The 5,248-nt window shown below is 58.4% G+C and overlaps 1 long non-coding RNA gene across 1 annotated transcript in view; it reads left to right on the forward strand.

Annotated features, from left to right (window-relative positions):
* The first annotated feature begins 3,520 nt into the window (after window positions 1-3,520).
* LOC111723579 overlaps window positions 3,521-5,248 on the forward strand; it is a 2,018-nt gene continuing 290 nt past the window's right edge. Inside the window, exons 1-2 of the long non-coding RNA XR_002772098.1 lie at window positions 3,521-3,601; window positions 3,913-3,985. This is a non-coding gene — a long non-coding RNA (uncharacterized LOC111723579). The remainder of the gene's footprint in view (window positions 3,602-3,912; window positions 3,986-5,248) is intronic.

The following is a 5,248-nucleotide window of genomic DNA, read 5'->3' on the forward strand; positions in this document are numbered from 1 at the left end:
ACCTGCTGCTCATTTTCCAGCCTCCTGTCACCGTACCGTCTCTCTCCTGCCCTGTCCATCAGGTTCCTCCTTACTCAGCATCTTCTGTGGCTCCCATTGACCCCAGGAAAGTGCTCATTCATTTCAGTGCTCCTGGCCCAGGGCCTCCTCCCAGCTGCGTGCCTCCCTGCCCCCTACCCTCTCATGCCCCCTGTAAGCCTGTGCCCACCTCTCCTCCCCCCGGACTCATTCCCATTCTGGCCTCGACAGAAAGGGGAGAGCAGCTAAGGAAGGCACCCCAGGAACAGTCTTGCTTGCCCTCCTGCTCTGCCTAGGTGGGGCTCCTAGTCCTCACAGTGGAGTTTCTTCTCTGCTGCTTCCCCAGGAAGCTCAGCCCCTGGCTTCTTAGGAAGTGGCCCTCACAGAAGCCTGAGGCCTCCAAACTGTGTACATTGGTGACACTGTGTCCTGGGGGCCCAGTGCCTGGCTGACCCCCTCTGCAGTAGTTGTTGGCAGGGAGCTCAGGCAATGGGGGAGAATGCAGGCAGTGGTAGTGGGGTGTGTACAGAGCAGCCGTGCCCTCCTGGCGCTGCCTTCAGGGCCCCTGGGAGCAGTTGCTAGGCTGGCACACAGCAGCAGTGGGAGCCAGAGCCTGGGATCTGCACACGCACAGCCTGTCAGCTGTGCACACAGCCCATAGGGCAGGAGGTGGCTGTAGGCCGGGGGCATCTCCTTGCCCGGGCTATGCTGCCAGGCCAGTCAGGACACAGGGAAGGGAGGATAGGGGACTGGCACAGATGCACAGCACAGGACCTGGGGCCACAGGAGGGGAAGCCCTTCCGTGACTCTCCAGGTGAGGGTGAACAAATGGCCACGGGGTTCCCACTTGGGGTTCCCACCAAGGTGCTGACAAGAGCCTTCCTGACTTCCCACAGTCCTAAGTGTGCCCCTTTGCTCCTATGGGAGACCCTGCAGGACAGAGAACTCTTTATAGCCTCACAGCTGGGAGTCTTCTCTCTTCTTCAGAGCCTCTCCAGGCTTTCATTCTGGTCTGGCCCTCAGAGATGGAGCCTGGGCCCCACCTAGCTCCCGAGATCCCCTCCTTGGGGGTGTGGCTCCATTAGGTTCAGGCCAATCCTGTGGGCTTCTCCAAGGCTGCTCTCAGGATGGGTATGGCCTGAGGAGGAGGATTTGAGCGCTGGGCCTGGGGGTCCAAATCTCCCACTGGCCCTCCTACCCTGCCTTGCTGCAGCCCTGAGAGCATGGTTCTATGCTGGGTGTGGATAGTGAGGGCCCAGAGGAGGGGGTGGCAGAGGGAGGGGCACCACTCTGGGCAGACTCCTCAGCTGGCAGAGGCTCCTGCCAAGCCATTTCCCGGCCCCGCCCCTGCCCCTCCACTCATTATCAACTTGGGGTTTGTGTGCAAACAGCAGCTGGCCTCTTTGTCAGCCTCCCCTCTCCCCCTCCCCTCTCCCCCTCCCGTTACTCCTTTTCCCCTCCCCAAGTCCTCTCAACAAGCTCCTCCATCTCAGGCCCTGCCCCTCCCCCTTCCAGGTGATTTAAAAGCTGAGGCCCTAAGGACTCCCCCAAGGGAATGCCACCCGTGCCCATTATGGGCCCTGTGTCCTCAGTTCTCTTCAGCCAGCAGTATTAAACCCATCTGGGACACCAGGAAAGGCAGAGAGGGAGGGTAACTAAGCCAGTGTCACAAAGTAGGCAAGTACAGAGCCAGTACTCAGATCTCTTGTACCCAGTTATAGAGCCTGTTTACAGAGCCAGTCTGCTCTCCGACCTCAGTGGTTCCTCTGATGCTCCCAGTGCCTGGCACTGCTTTTGTCAGGGGCCCTGGAAAGGTGGATCCACTCTCCACCTCCTAGCCAGTGTCAAGGGCTTCAAGTGAGGTAACTGTGTGGCTGTGGTTGTGACAGGAAGGTGGGCAAGGCCAGATGGCAGGGCCTGTCAGTTGTACCCTAGAGCTGGGACTGGATGCTGAAGGCAATGGGCTCTGCAGACTGTGATGGCTGAAGACAAGGAGGCTGATTCGGATACCAACCAAGGAGTAAAAGAGTGAGGGCCAAGCCGGTGGCCCTGGGAGAGCAGGTGGACCAGGTCTGGAAGCACAGGTTTAGTCAAGGTATATGGTGAGATGAGGGGGCTAGGAACACTCAGTATTCTCTGCATGTTTTAGGTCTTAGCGGGCTAGAAACACTCAGTGTTCTCTGCATGTATTAGGTCTTTTCATCCTTAGAACATGCTTGATCTAAGATAAAAAATTGACACCAATGAGAGGGGTGGCTTATGGCTGTAATCCTAACACAGTAGGAGGCCAAGGAAAGAGAATTGTTTCAGGTCAGGAGTTCTAGAACAGCCTGAGCAAGAGAGAGATCCCATCTCTACTAAAAAATTAAAAATTAGCCAGTTGTGTTGGGTACTCCTGTACTCCCGACTACTTAGGAGGCTGAGGAGGGAGGATTGCTTGCGTCCAGGAGTTCGGGGTTGCTGTGAGATATGATCATGCCATTTTTCTCTTAACTGGGTAACAAAGGGAAACTCAGTCTCAGAAAAAAAGAAATTGACACTGGTACTATAATTGTTCCCATTTCACACATGAGAAAATTGCAGCTCTCATTACAGTGAACGACAAGGCCTCCATTCAGTGTCAGACTGGACACTGAGATTTTGGACCAGGATTAGGCCCAAAGGTGCTGTGTGACCCCTCTGGGAACAAGGCTGTGGCTGCCCCTTGAGTAGACAGGCCTGTAGACACTGTGTCCATGCCCCACCAGGCCTGGTGCAGATCACTGAGTATCTGAGTCTGCAGGGGCTCTCTGCTGGAGAAGCCCCACCAACAGGGACCAGAGCAGACCACTGGAGGGTGGGAAGGGAGTCACAGAGACTGTACCCAGATATGTGTCAGGAAGGAAGGCTGGGAGTTCCTTAGGTGGTGAGTGAAAGGCAGAGGGGCAGAAGCCGCAGCCCCAGCAAAGACTCAAGAGGCTTAGAGTGAGGGGAACCCGGCCAGGGAGGAAAAGGTGAGAGCTGGGCTGCACCACACTCCCCAAGTCTAGGGCTCATGATAGCCCACTGTCAAAGTCTGGCCTCTCCAAAATACTTTTCTGGGGCCATGATCAAGCTCGCCGCCGGAGCCCTGGGGAGGCCACGGGCACAGGACTGTACAAGGCCACTAGTAGGCCTGTGCCTGTCCACAGTCCCCCTAGGGCGGGCAAGGCAGATCCAGCTCTCGGGCCAGCACAAAGCCAGGCCCACGGGGCCGGAAGTCGCAGGGCCACAGCGGGTCGCCGCAGAACCGGGGACAGCCTGATCCAGCGGGAACAAAGGACCCGGGGTGGTAGGGCGGCCAGTCCCGGCCATAATTGGCGGCCGGGGGCGGAGGAGCGTCGGGGGCGGAGGATTGGCCGCGGCCTCACCAGGCCCGCGCGCCGGACACGCCCCCTCGTGGCAGCAACCAGAGCTCCCGGGGTGCGGCCTGGCCCCGCCAGCGCCTGGCCATGTGTGCCGGGCGGGCGCAGACCCGGAGTTGGGTTTCTGCTCAGCTCCCCGCCGCTGAGCCGGGCAAACTGTGCAGTGATCCCTTCGCCGCCAGCCCGCTGTCCCCGGCCCAGTGCGTGCGGGTGATCTTGGGGCCTGGGCACTGGGACCTGAACCACCGCCTCGAGGGAGGCGCGACGCGCGCTCTAGGGCCAGGTTGGGCGAGGGCCTGGGGCCCAGGGCTTGGCTTGGGGCTAGTGGCAATGTTGGGAGAGCGGGCAGGGAACAGGGAACACTCAGAGAGGATCGGCAGCAAGTGGAGGAGGCTGCAAGCTGCAAGATGGCTCAGGGGAGTGGTGACTGGATGGCCGGTGGCTGCAGATAGGGGCTGGACAGGGTGTGGAATTAGCACCAGAGGGAGTTAACCGAATTCACACTGGCCAGGGAGCTGATCCGCGGTGGAAGACACGAAGAGGGGCCTTCTCAACTCCATCCGGCTCTCCCAGCTGTCTGGGAGGTGAGAGGAGGGGTGGGGCTCAGGGCTGGGCCACCAATCAGGGCTTCATTCCCACTTTGAATTTGGGCTGGCGGGCACGGGCTGTGTGTAGGCCAGGTGTGCTGGCGCCCTCTTTGTCCCTGCCCAGGCACATCCCACTCTCTTCCCACTCTGCAGGAGGCTCTGTGGCCCACACAGCTGGCTCTCCTCTCCTTTGGTGTCCCCAGGGAGGGAAGAGATTGAAGCTGGAGCCAGGTCTGCCCTTTGAATTTCTGGTGACTCTGAACCATGTCCCTGAGCTGCCTCATCCTCAGCCCATTTGGCTTCTGCATGGTGAGATTGAGATAATAGGGGCCTGGCTTGGCGCCTGTGGCTCAAGCGGCTAAGGCGCCAGCCACATACACCTAAGGTGGCGGGTTCGAATCCCCAGCCCGGGCCCGCCAAACAACAATGATGGCTGCAACCAAAAAATGGCCAGGCGTTGTGGCGGGCGCCTGTAGTCCCAGCTGCTTGGGAGGCTGAGGCAGGAGACTCGCTTGAGCCCAGGAGTTGGAGGTTGCTGTGAGCGGGATGCCATGGCACTCTACCCAGGGGGATAGCTTGAGGCTCTGTCTCAAAAAAAAAAAAAAAAAAAAAGAGAAAAAATAATAGGGCCTATCTCCAAGGTTGCTGTGAGGATTAAATGGGATCCTATGGAGGTGAAAACTTTGTGAGAGTAAAGCCTGGATGTGTGTGTGTGGGGGGACAAATGCTGGGGGACTGGCAGCTACAGAGAATCGGTGATCCTACTTGACAGGCCAGGGGGAGTGTGTCAGGCCTGATGACAGAGACCATTAGTGTGCCCGTCCCATGGAGCCCTGGGCCCAGGCACCCTTAATAGAAAGATGGGGTAGAGAGATCTGGGAACTGTCTTCCCTTTCTTCAGGCCTAGGAGTGTGGAGCCCCTCTCCCAGGTCAAGGCCAGAGTACAGCTCTGGGCCCACATGCTTCTCCACTTAGGTGTCCCATGTGCCCCTCCCTCTCGCACTCTCCTCCCATCTACTGCCTTCTGCCTCTTCCCTTCCCAAAAGCCCTGACATAAAACTGGTCACCAAATCCTCCAGCTGACCCCCTTAATGTCTCAAATCTGTCTTCTCCTTTCTATCCCTCTACTGCCACCCTGGTCACAGATGTACCATGGTGACAGCATCCAGCTGACAAGTACCCTGCCACCAGGCTAGACCACCGTGATGAGAGAGACCAGTATTGTGCCTGTCCTGCCTTGGGCCAGGTTGACATACAAAC

This window comes from Otolemur garnettii, unplaced genomic scaffold (genome assembly GCF_000181295.1).
Source record: "Otolemur garnettii isolate 467f Iridium unplaced genomic scaffold, OtoGar3 scaffold00013, whole genome shotgun sequence".
In the NCBI taxonomy this organism is placed as follows: domain Eukaryota; kingdom Metazoa; phylum Chordata; class Mammalia; order Primates; family Galagidae; genus Otolemur; species Otolemur garnettii.